This window comes from Eulemur rufifrons, chromosome 29 (assembly GCF_041146395.1).
Source record: "Eulemur rufifrons isolate Redbay chromosome 29, OSU_ERuf_1, whole genome shotgun sequence".
In the NCBI taxonomy this organism is placed as follows: domain Eukaryota; kingdom Metazoa; phylum Chordata; class Mammalia; order Primates; family Lemuridae; genus Eulemur; species Eulemur rufifrons.
Window position 1 is genome coordinate 70,129,241 of NC_091011.1, and position 12,968 is coordinate 70,142,208.

Sequence of the window (12,968 nt, forward strand, 5' to 3'; positions counted from 1 at the left end):
CTTTGCTGAGCACTTTATCTGTTACCTCTTTCAATAAATCTATTCATTAATGCTTCTCATTTTAATCAAATAAAGAAGTTGAATCTCAACAATCATAAGTAATTTGCTTCATGCTATACATTTAGCAAGTGGAATATGAAGTCCAGATAAGTTTGACTTCAAAACATATGCTCCTAACCTCTCTATCAGTGGTCCTCAGCCTTTTTGGCACGATGGACTAGTTTCATCAAGATAATTTTTCCACAGATGGGGTGGAGTGGGGGAATTGTTTCAGGATGATTCAAACACATTGCATTTATTGTGCAGTCAAACCTCTCTGCTAATGATAATCTGTATTTGCAGCCGCTCAACAGCACTAGCATCATCACTTCAGCTCCACCTCAGATCATCAGGCGTTATTCTCATAAGGAGCGTGCAACCTACATCTTTCATATGTGCAGTTTACAGTAGGGTTCGTGCTCCTATGAGAACCTAATGCCACCGCTGATCTGACAGGAGGCAGAGCTTATGCTGTGATGGGAGTAATGGGGAGCAGCTGTAAATACAGATGAAGCTTCGCTTGTTCGCCTTCCACTCATCTCCTGCTGTGCTCCCGGTTCCTAACAAGCCTGGGGGTTGCGGACTGCAGCTGTATATTATATAGCAAAATAATATTAGCAATAACTGAGAAAGACATGGATCCAGCCAATGTAATAGGTCAGGAACGAGAAATAAGAGTTAAAACTAATGAAAAGGGGACACAATTATTAATTGTAAATTATACAAATAACTATTAAATATATAGAATGCCTAAAAGAAACAAGAGCAAAAAATTGAGCTTAAACAATAAATATAACAAATTGTTTTAAAATTATATGCAGAATCTTTTGAATATACTTTAAAAAACACTGAATTATGTACTTTAAAAGAGTGACAATTTTATAGCATGTAAATTGAGTCTTATTATAAAGTAAAAATAATAATGATTATACTTCCAGTTAATATGGAGGAAAGGAGTGGATATAAGGACTATTCACTGATATTACGAATGTAAATTAAAACAATTTTTCTAGAGGGTAATTAAATTTTGTTTGTCAAAAGTCCAGTTATTATATTTCTAAAAATTTATTCTAAGGAATCAATCAGAGATGTGACATTAGATTTACATACAATAATGTTCACCATAGGCTTCTCAAAAGGAATTTAAATAATGGAAACTATACAAATCTAGGAATTTCTAAATATACTGTGATATACCCATATAAACTCATGTTTCAGAATAGTTAATTACATTGGAAATGCTCACAATGTTATGTAAAAAGGGCAAGATACAAAAAAAAGAATTAAAGGTTAAAAAGAAATTAGAGCTGCAATGATTGATATGAGAGAAGAGGATATTTTTGCAAAATTGTTTTAAATAAGATAAAGGAAGCTGATGCAAAGGTACACCTGGGTCTAAGAATGAATTTTTACATTTGTTGGTGGGGAATAGGCTGTGACTGGTGTAACAGGGAGTCAAAAAAATTCCGACTTGTTCTGTTTGTATAACCCCTATGTGTCATGGAAGAGTATGGGATTGCTACTCCACATCACTGTTTCTCAGATAACCAAAACTATTCCTTCCATAGTACCTTTGCAAAAGCTGCTTTTTCTGCATGGAACTTCCTTCTCCCAAATTTTGACGTGACTGGCTCCTAATGCACATTTCATGTTCATGTAACCATTGACAAATAGCTCAATAGGGCTTTCTCTGTCTACCCACAACAGCTTGGGCATCTTGTTGGAAAGACAGACTCTTGCACTCCGCCCAAGACCTACTGAATTCAAATGTGTATTTTAACAACATGCCCAGATACTTTCCATGCACACTACAGTTTGAAAAGCACTGTACATATAGTCTGTCACAGAGACTCCATACCAATTCCCTGCATCACGTTCTCCATAGCTCTTATGCATATCTAAAATTATTTCTCTGCTTTCTTAAATGTAGTCCCATTAGGGTAGAATTGTTTTTGTCTTTTTGCCTGTATTCCCAGTTCCTAAAATATTTCTTGATGCACTGGTGGAACCCAATGAATATTTGTTTAATGAAAGCACAATATAGGAAGGGGTATGCTTCAGTAATTTTTATTGAAGAAATACAATTTCATGACATCTTCACTGTCTAAATAACTCTGTTTTGGGGATCTCATCTACCGCTAAAAGACACAAGAGCTAATAGATTAATACTGCAGTTCAATGCATCATATACCAATGATATTTACTGGTCCTATAATAAACCCTATCTTATAGCTTTCAGAAGCATAATCAACACTAGCATGTGTAAAAATAAAATCAAGTTCCTCAAAAAGCTAAACAGAGAATTGCCATATGACCCAGCCATTTATCTTCTATTAATAGGCATACAACGAAGAGAACTAAAAATAAGGTTCAAACAAAAACATATACACAAATGTTCATAGCGTTATTCATAATAGCCAAAAATAAAAACAACCCTGAATATTCATCAATGGATGAATGGACAAGCAAAATGTGGCATATACATGTAATGAAATATTATTAAGCCATAAAAAGGAAAAAGTACTGTTACATGTTACAAAATGAATGAACCTTGAAAATATTACATTAAGCAAAAGAAGCCAGATATAAAAAGCCACATATTGCAAAAGCCACATATGTGAAATATCCAGAACAGATAAATCCATAGAAACAAAAAGCTGATTAGTGGTTGTCAGGAAATGTAAGGAGGGAGAAATGAAGAGTACCTGCTAATAGGCATAGAATTTCTTTTTGGAGTGATGAAAATGTTCTGAAATTAGATAGTGGTGATAGTTGCGCATCATTGTGAATGTACTGGAAGTCCCTGAATTGTACACTTTAAAACAGTTAAGATGATGAATTTTATGCTATCTGAATTTTACTTCAACAAAAAATAAATATATAAAAGCAAATTACTGTTCTAAGATATAGAAGCATTAAAATGTATTGACTTGCTATCAAGAAATTTTGTTTTACAGACTCACTATTTCAGGGGTCAGGGTTCCAAATGATTAATGTTATGTGATGATTATCTTTGTCAGACAGAGATAAGGCAGGGAAATAAGGTAAAAGAAATGAGTCTGGGATTTGCCTAAGCCAGGACTCAAATTTCTTTGATCCTTGGCTAAAAGCCCTGATTGGTCCAAAAGGTCAAATGGAAAGGAAAAAGCAGTCAAGAATAAATCAGTAAAATAAAAAATTCATTAAAATGTAGCTATTGGGAGGAAAGGAAATAACCTCCCTTTCTTCTACTAAAGAGTGAATTGACAACCTAATTTTCAGAACAGGTAACAAATGTATAGCTGTAGCTAGGTACCCAGAATTTCTTCTCTACAGGGAAATGTTGGAAATAAATTAAAGAGGAGTCTTCAGACTTACTGAAACCACTGAAATTGTAATTGTTGTTACAATTGCAAGGGTTTATTAAAGATCATCAGGAAGCTTGGCATTAAAAAAGCATTTGGATAGGTACAATCCCTGTTTGCACTTTAAGCCTTTACTGTTAATTACATGTTGCTGTGACAAAGCACTTCAAAAATGACTTTTATGAACTGTGCTATTATTTCATTTAATAAGAACTCGTTATAAAGTCACAGGTTAACAAAAGTTCATTAGTAAGTTTAATGTTTGGAACTCAGAAAGCATTTCCCCACAGAACATTGTTAGCCATGGTGGTTGGGTTTCCATGTCAGCAAGGTCCAAAGGACCAGGTAAGCCATACACACCTGCTATGATAGCACTAAACAGCACACTACACATTTAGAAAGATTTCCATGGAAACATTCATTCACCATTCTGAGACCAAGACCATCACTTCCTTCCACCGCGTTACTAATACCCATGCATCCATTCATCATTGAATCACTCATTCAACAAGTATTGGCAACACCTGCTATATACCAGGCCCTTTGACAAATTGTCTCCCTGAGCACCTGCCATATAGCAGGCTTTCAACTTGGAGGAAGTAACTGGTGGCTTAGCTTATGAACCTCAGCATGGTGAGGGGCAGAAAATGAGGCTCTAGGGCAAGTAAAAGCAGTGAGAGTTGGGGATAGTAAAACAAGGTGATGGCCTGAGAATAATACCAAGCTGCCTATACCCCTTCCCCCATTGACCTCACCCTGGCCAACACTGGCTTTAGAGTAGGAAACCTCTAGTGGATGGTGCCAATAAAGGCTGGCAAAACAGTGGATGCCTTTTTCTGCTTCATCCTCACACAGAGCAATGACCAGAATTGGGAAGTGCCAAGGAACCAAACAAGCACAAAAACTGAGATCTAAATATGTAGTTTTTCCTATATCCCCTGTCTTACCTGAATGTGTAGACCAAAAAGAAAAAGAGAGAAAGGGAAACATTTATGAACATGTCTCCATAGGTATGAATGTTATATATCAGGAACTATATGAAATAAAAACATGCAACTGCTGAACTCATTTTTTAAAAACCTTAAGTTACTGACTAACAAAGATCACCACCTAGTGGCCCCAGCAAGATAATTGCACTTGACTAAAGTGCATTGAAATTCGAAAATACTGGAGTTTGTTATAAGAATATAAGGGAACATTGAAGCCTCTCCTTTTGTCCCTTGGATCTAACCTCCCTTTTTCCTTTCATTCTGAGCTGCGAATTCCAAATAGTCTCAGAAGCATTCTATTTGAAGTTATCTTTATTTGAATCTTTGCAATTAGCTACTTTGTCACCCTTTGTGTTCCTCATCTTTTATGATACCCAATAAACCCCTGAGTCTTGCCTGAAGTCATTGTGTTTAAACATTATTTTTGTCATACCGCTTCCCTACTAAAAGCTTGAATGCCTAAGTGGATCCTGTTGTCACTTACATCAAGCCTGGTCTAACTCACATAACCTAAACTCCACCTGCTAAAGGGGCACAGACTGCCCATTAGGCTACCCTATTTCCCCATCCCTGAGTACTCCGATTCAATTCGAATTTCACCCTTTCCATAACCTTTCTCCTACTACTCCTATCAAGCTCACTTCTTTCTTCTCTAACTTCTTATATTCATCATTATTATTAATACCATCGAATTTACTAGTTGGTTATTTTCTAATTGTTTTATGAGTATTATATCTGCAAAGGAAGCTCTGTAGTTTAAATGCATCTATATCTCACACAAATTTTAGCATGGTATTAAATATAACACAATGATTGGCTTGGAGATGATAGAGAAGAATTCCTGTAATTAAAGTACTTTTAGTAGTCTGGAGGTAGATGACAAGGAAAGAGTAGGGAGAGAACAGTGAGACAAGATTGTTGGAATTACATTCTATGAAAGAAAAAAGATTAATTCTATACACCTTTATTATGTAAAATACCAGTGGCAAATTAAATAGAAAACCATCTCCCAAAATGCTAGGATACATTTAAACATATTACAAAATACATAATGCCATATAATCATAAAAGTTTTCAATAGAATATAGTTGCTTTGGGCTCAGACAGTGACAGAAGCTCACTCCACAGACACAAAAAGGGAAAAACGAGGTGAAAAAGAAGTTGTTATTAAACAGGTAACGAAATGTTAACGTGCATTCTAAGGTAGGACAAAGTTTTACTTCTTGGGCAGCTGCAGAAAACCTGCTCCTGGAATGTAAATTATAGACATGTTAGGCAGCAGCACACTTGGAAATAACAGGAAAGGGAGAAAGTTCTACACACTCAAACTCTGGCACATAATTCAACCAACTTCGAATGTGAACAGAAATATTTTACCCCCAAAATGTGAATAATAAAACAAATAAAATATTAAATAATCTACTCAAATGAAGAAGTCTGCAGAATAAGTAATGTGAACTTGAAAAATCTCATTAAGTGACACCAGAATTCTATTTCTAGTGCAACTGCAAGTAGTTTATAACTAGGTCTCCGGTAAAATAATTAGACTATTTTAAGGGGTAGCAACTGATTCCATCTTGAGGAGAGAAAAAAAATGCTTCTTCTATGTAAATTTTCCCCCCAATTCCTCAAACTGACATTTTCAAAGGCACAGAAGGACAATTACTTATACGCTGTATTTTGCTATTTCACCACAAAAGAGCAGTACATATCAAGGGATTGTGCAAGCTATGGTAGAGGTAAACAAAGAATGTAAATGACATAGATCCTATACTCACTTATCTTATTAGAGTAAGAAGATCTACTTTTATTCAACAGATAGTAAATAATTCCACAGTTACTTTTAAGTAAATACACCACATATCATGCAAGTAGTCTGTATTTTCATACTTCTAGATGTTATGCTAGACATTTTGGGAGTACAAAGTAAATAAATTACTCAACTGACCGTCAGAAGCAGTATGTCTAATAAGAAATGTATAGCAGGTACATTCAATAGAGACATGAGATTACTTGATAGAAGAAGTATAATTTGTGATTTCATATTAAAATTCAGGTGTGGTTTAAATATGTAGGGTTGAGGGCTATTAGCAAAAGCATTATAGACAGAGGATTTATCATATGCAAAATCACAGAGCTGATAAAGCAGAGATGAGTATGAGGACATTAGTCAATTCAGAAAATGTGACATGAAACAATACGAAATGATGTTGGAAAGCTAGGTTGAAACTAGAATGTGGATGATATTAAAATTTCAGGTTGAGGAACTTGGCTTTAATTTAGCAAACAACAAGGAGTCATTGAAATTTTTGAGCAGCTAAGTAACATCCACAGTTGTGCTTTGGGACAATTAATCAGGCAGTAATGCATGAAATGGTCTTGAATGCAGAGGCATGGGGAATCCATGAAGAGGCTATATTACAGTAGCTTAGACAAGAGGTAAAGTTGGTCGGATTGTATGATAGTGACCAGGACAAAATGGAAGAGAGAAATTCCAAGAGAAAAAATTCTACAGAGAAAAAAATCTCAATGGGTTCATTGAATTAAATATGGAAGGTTATGAAGGATGAACGCAAAGATGATGCCATTTAGAGAAAACAAAAACAAAAGATGATAAGGTTGGTGTCTCTGGGGATTTGATAACTTCATGAATATGTATTTTCAGATTGAAGTGCCTTTCAGAAGAAAATGTCCAGTTGGGAATTAGAATTATTGAACAATTGAGATGAGAGTTGAAGTTTTAGATTTGGAAACCATCTATAGTGAGTGCAAAGGAACTGAGCAAACTAAAATCTCAGAGCTTATGCAGGACAGCAAGGAGAGCCAGTATGATGCCATAGGGGCCCAGAAGTGAAAACAGGGAGATCATGAGAAAGTATGACTAGGAGAAGTTAGATTTCCATCTCCCCACTCTGCATTTAGTCCTCTTCCTGCATGATAGGGATTTATACATTAGAGACATTAAGTCAGGCAGTAGAAAAATCTCCAAATATGAAAGGCATAGGAAAAATACTTAGAAGAATATTAGACAATATGTACAGAGGTTAAAAGAAAAAAAAATAAAACTATAAGTTGATACTCTCAGAATAAAAGAATATATTCTATGAAATAAAAAATCAGGATGCACTAAAAATGGAAAAAATCACTTTTAATTAACTAAATAAATAAATGTAAGGGACTATCCCAAAAGACAAAAATTAAAAAGAGTGATGGAAATAGGAGAGGAGAAAATAAAATAGGAAAGAGGTTTAATCATGGACGTATAACAATAAGTAAACTAGTAGGAGTTCTAGAAAGAAAATAAAGCAGGGAAGGATGATTAAAGAATTAATAAATAAAATTTCCTAGAACTAAAGCTCATTAGTTTCCAGATTGAAAAGTCCATCAAGCCCCTAGCCTAAAAGATAACAAGAGGCACACTATCAAGAAATGTCAGTGAAAAAGGAACATAGGATTAAAACTCCAGATGGCATTAGAATCAGTATCTCTGGAACTTAGAACACAATGGAAATATGCCTTCAAAATCTGGAGGAAAATGACTTTTGGTATACAATTCTTTATTAAATTAATGATTAGCCAGGAGTAAGTTAAGAAAACAAAAAGACATATTCAGATGGTTGACATCCTAAAATTGTATTTCCTCGGATCCACCACTGAATGATGTATTTCAGTCAATTGAGGAAATAAACCACAAAGAAAAGGGAATGGAATTCAAAAAGTAAAAACTGGTGCTCCAACAAGGAGAGAACAAAAGATACCTAAAGGACTACTGTGCCTTGGGTCTATACAACAACCACCCAGTGTAGGGCAGGAGAATGGGGGACTCCTGAAAGAAGAACTCTGAAAAAATAAATAAATATCGCTAAATCAGATTTCTTTATGTCAGCAGATTTTTGGCTTACTGGTCTTTACCTTGATTTCAACCTTTCTGAGTGGTTTTGATTTAGATGGAGCGCTTGAAAATAGTACATGTCTGGACTTTTGGCTTTTTTATCCAATGTAATAATTTATGTCTTTTAGTAAGTGAGAATAATCTCTTTGCTTTTATTGAAATTACTGATAAATTTGGACTTACTTTCATTGTCTCTTCTGTGATTCATATACCTCTTTCTCTGTTTTTTCATCTTCTTTTCCACATTCTATTGAATTAATATTATTTCCTATGTTCCAACATTTTTCCCCAGCTGAATTGAAGACTAGATATTATTTTTCTATTCTTTTAGTGTTTAAAATATATATCTATAGACTCTCTAACAAATCTCTATTAGTTTTCATTTTTCCTTACCTTCAATTACTACAAGACTACTTCTTGAACTTCGCCCCTCCTCCCTTTTTGCTATTACCACCCAGAAAAGCACTTCTCAAATTATCAGTTTGCTTTATCCTCCATTAATAATATTGAGACAAAGTCAAATATCTAAAAATGTTTCAACCCAGTTACTCTCAATTTCTATAGTTAGTACAGATCAATAACAGATAGTTCATGAGCAGGTACAGATTAGATGATTATATTTTAAGTAAAACTGGTCTAGAGTTTTAGTTTAGTTTGATCTATAAAAATATAAATTAATTATTTTATATAAATAATAGCTAAATGGGTATACTGACATATTTTATCATTTCTGTGTTTATCATTTTTTTGTAAATCAAACCTTCCCTCTAGCACCAATTTTATTCCTGCTGAATTCCTAATAATTTTATGTCTAAAATAGATTTAGTTGCCCTCACCATAAGTAATAGTTTAGCTAGGTATAAAATTTTAGATTGATAATTGTTTTCCCTTCACTACTCCATATCTTCTAGCCTCTGTTGTTGCTGATGAAAAGTCTTCAATTATTCTAATTCTCATTCCTTTTAAGATAATCATTCTTTTCTTGCTGCTGGCTTTAAATATTTTTGCTTCATATATCATGCTTTTGTGGGTATGGATTTAATTTAGTTTAATTTCCTGGGTATGTGGAATGTGACTTCAAACTAGTATGCTCACAGGTTCAGCTTTATTGACTATTTTGCATTTTACATGAGAGGATGTATAGTTTGTCCTTTAGAAAAATTAGGCCCTTTGAGTTACTTCTTTTTTAGAAACTGATCTACTGATCTTTTCTTTTGTGTTTTCTGGCCAGCTTTGGTTTTATGTTTAGAAAAGCCTTATAAATTCAAAGCCTACACAAATATTTAGATCTGTTAAAAAAAAAAAGAGTAGTTTGACAAATATGTTGTTTAAAGACAAGTGAATAAGGAATAATACAGGGGTGGTGTGAGTGTGAGACTGGGCCAGAGAAGGCAACATAGGTAAGCCATAACATGATATGGATATGTAATATGGAGGAAGAGCTGTTACTGAAAGATATAGGGAAATAAGCACAAATTTATATTTTTCTTTCTCATAACTTGCCTTTACATTGACACATCATATTTAAAAAAGCATATAGAGAACATTAAACATCATTGTGTATTAAAGATAATATAATTGATTCCCAAGGCTCACCAAAGATAAGTAGTAAAAGAGTTAAGATCTAGAGCATAGACTTCCTTTTGTGGTGTTTTTCTTGCTACCTTTATGGTTTCCAACATTCTTGCTTTCCATAATTTCTGAGGCTAGTTCTTAGCCAAATTGTGTAGAAAGAGAAGGGTATTGCCATTTTCTCGGAGGTCTTTTCCTGATGTACATTTTCCCCTTCACTGGTGGCTCCCAACCACCTGCAACTTCCAGTGCTCTCCTTGCCCTCATAGTATGATAGTAACATTCTGTCATTTTTTTCCACATTCTTGTTTAGATCGCCATATTCATGTTACCACATATGCAAAAACACACATGTTCACATTTACTTGGCAAACTCCTTTCTGCTTAGTCTTCCAGATTTGAAGCACTATCCACTAGAAATCTCCTCTGATTAACCGAATGTGCAGTAAGTATGTTGTTTTCTTTTGTAGTTCCCTGTAGTTTCACTGACATTGTACTTACCATAGGGTGCTAGCAGTTTGTTTTCTTATCCATTTGCTAGCTAGACTACGAATTCCCTGAGACCTGAGACCTAATCTGTCTTTTTCATTGTTTTCCTAGACATGCTGTGTAGGGCAGCATGACAAATATGCAAGCAAACATGAAAGCAAATGGAAGGAATTTCATCAAATGAAGAGAGAAAGAAATGAAATGGTAATAAGAAAAGCTAAGACTACACATTTAAGGTTGGTGAAAACCCAGTGAGGAAACCAATAAGAGACAACTGGTCAGAGTCTAAGTTTAAAAATGTATAAACTTCCAAGTAACCATTCCAAACTGATCATACATTATTATTTATATTCTTCCCCAAGATCACAAGTGATGAGAGAGAAATTAAAGGCAATAATAAGCCATGCACAGAAAGACAAAGATCATGTGATGTCACATGTGGAATCTAAAAAAGTGAAAGCCATAGAAGCAGAGAGTAGAATGGTGGGCTTGGGACAGGGGGCAGAGGAGATAGTCAAAGGATACAAGATTTCAATTAGAAAAGTAGAATAAGTTCAGGAGGTCCAGGAGATCTATCATATGGTGATTATATTAATAGCTAATAACAATGTAACGTATGCTTAAAAATAAGTATGTAAGGAAATGGATATGTTAATTAGCTTGATTTAGTCATTCCACAATGTATACATATATCAAAACTTAACACAGTACACCATAAATATATATAATTTTGTCTATTTAAATAAATAAATAAAAGAAATAAAAAGCAATAAGCCCCCAAAGACAGGAGACAAATACACTAAACATTAGTTGGTAGAAATTTTATCAAACATTTAGAAGCAAATATAGGGATTGTAAAAATCCTTGCCACGGAAAGTCTATCTAATCTTTATTTTAATTTATAGCAAAACCTCACTAATTTGGAATAAAGCAATGGAAAACTATGCAGAAGCAATAATATATTTGGATTTCAGAATAGAATCGTAAATTTCTGTATTATCTATCTAATATTCCATATGTTGGAAGGGGCTTTTGAAGTTGTCCATCTAACATTGCATATAATAAAAGAACTTTTCCACAAAGCGCTTGAAAATGGTCATGACTGGGAAACCTTATCTGTATTCACACAACTCTCAGACCATTCAAGCCTCTATCATTTAATAATCCTTTGTAATTATGAAACAGCCACCAAGGCTTCTCTAAGCCTTTGCTCCTTCATGCAAAGTTTGTCCAGTTCCTTATATGGCATAGTTTACTATAGTATTTCTTCTGAAAAATTCCACTTTGTAAGAAGCATAATAGTGCTTAAAACTTAATATAATACCCTAGACATAAGATGACCAATTTAATTGTGGTGGGAATGTACCTCTACTTATTCTGTATACCACATCTATTAATATAACCACTAGTGGTGTTTTATAATCTCTGGGCTTCTCTTTCTCTCTTTCTCTCCTGTGACATGATATGGGTGATTTACATTAAGTGTTATTTGAAAGATAACAGACAAAAGAATTGAAATTTACAAACAACAACCTGAGTTCTAATTTAGACTCTAGACTCTACCACTTACTAGCTTAGGATAGTTAATCTTTCTTTAAACTTAATTTTTCTCATCCTAGAACACAAGTTTCAGAAAGGCAGGGGTTTTTGCATGTTTTGTTCATTTTTGCACTTAACATAGGTGTTAGGATAGATAGGCACTTAAATAATATTTGTTATATAAATGAATGAGTGAATAAATAAACGTATAAAATGAGAATGGTGACTTAGTTACAGGATTGTTGTGAACATCAAATGAAGAAATATATGTAAAATATAAAGTTTCACACCAGACTTAACTATGACTCTCCAAGGCCATATTTCCAACTAACTAATGAAGAACTCCACCCATGTTTATACACAGGCATGTCAGACTAACATTTCTAAAGATATTCATTGAGAGCTAACGCATGTGTTTCCAGTATTGCTGTCTTTATTCTGCACATTATTTCTCAAAGATGTTCATTTATCTTCATTCCCTTTGCAGAGCCTTTGTCTAGATCAAAATTTCCCAAAAGGTAGTATGTACACAAGTTTAACTATATGGCATTATAGTCATATGAATAAACTCTCTTTTTACTTTAAAAGAATTTACATTAATGTGTATTAATACAAGATCATACCCAGTATATTTAAGACCCAAGATTTCATTTATAGCATTGCTATATGCAGCAAATTTTTAAAAGTAAATTGATTTATAAATAATTATTAAATATACAATATAGATGGAAAACCGATATGGCTGTGTTTTCACATCATCTGTAAATTGGGCCAATATGTTATTGATATAATCTATATCCTCATGCAAATAATTAATAAATATTTCGGACAGGATAGAAACAAGTACAGAGCACAAAGATTAGCCACGATAGACTTCCTTCTGGGATAATATGGACCCCTTAGTCAGGGTGGATCTGTAAATCAGTTAAAATTCATTAACAATTCTATCATCCGGAATGGATCTTTACCCTGGTCATAAAAATATCATGAAGGTATGTATCTAGAATAGAGTCCTCATTTACTAATGTAGTAACCTTATATATATTGTAAAAGCAAGTTTAATCATATTATTTATATTATGTTTTAACTAATTGCATACAAAAT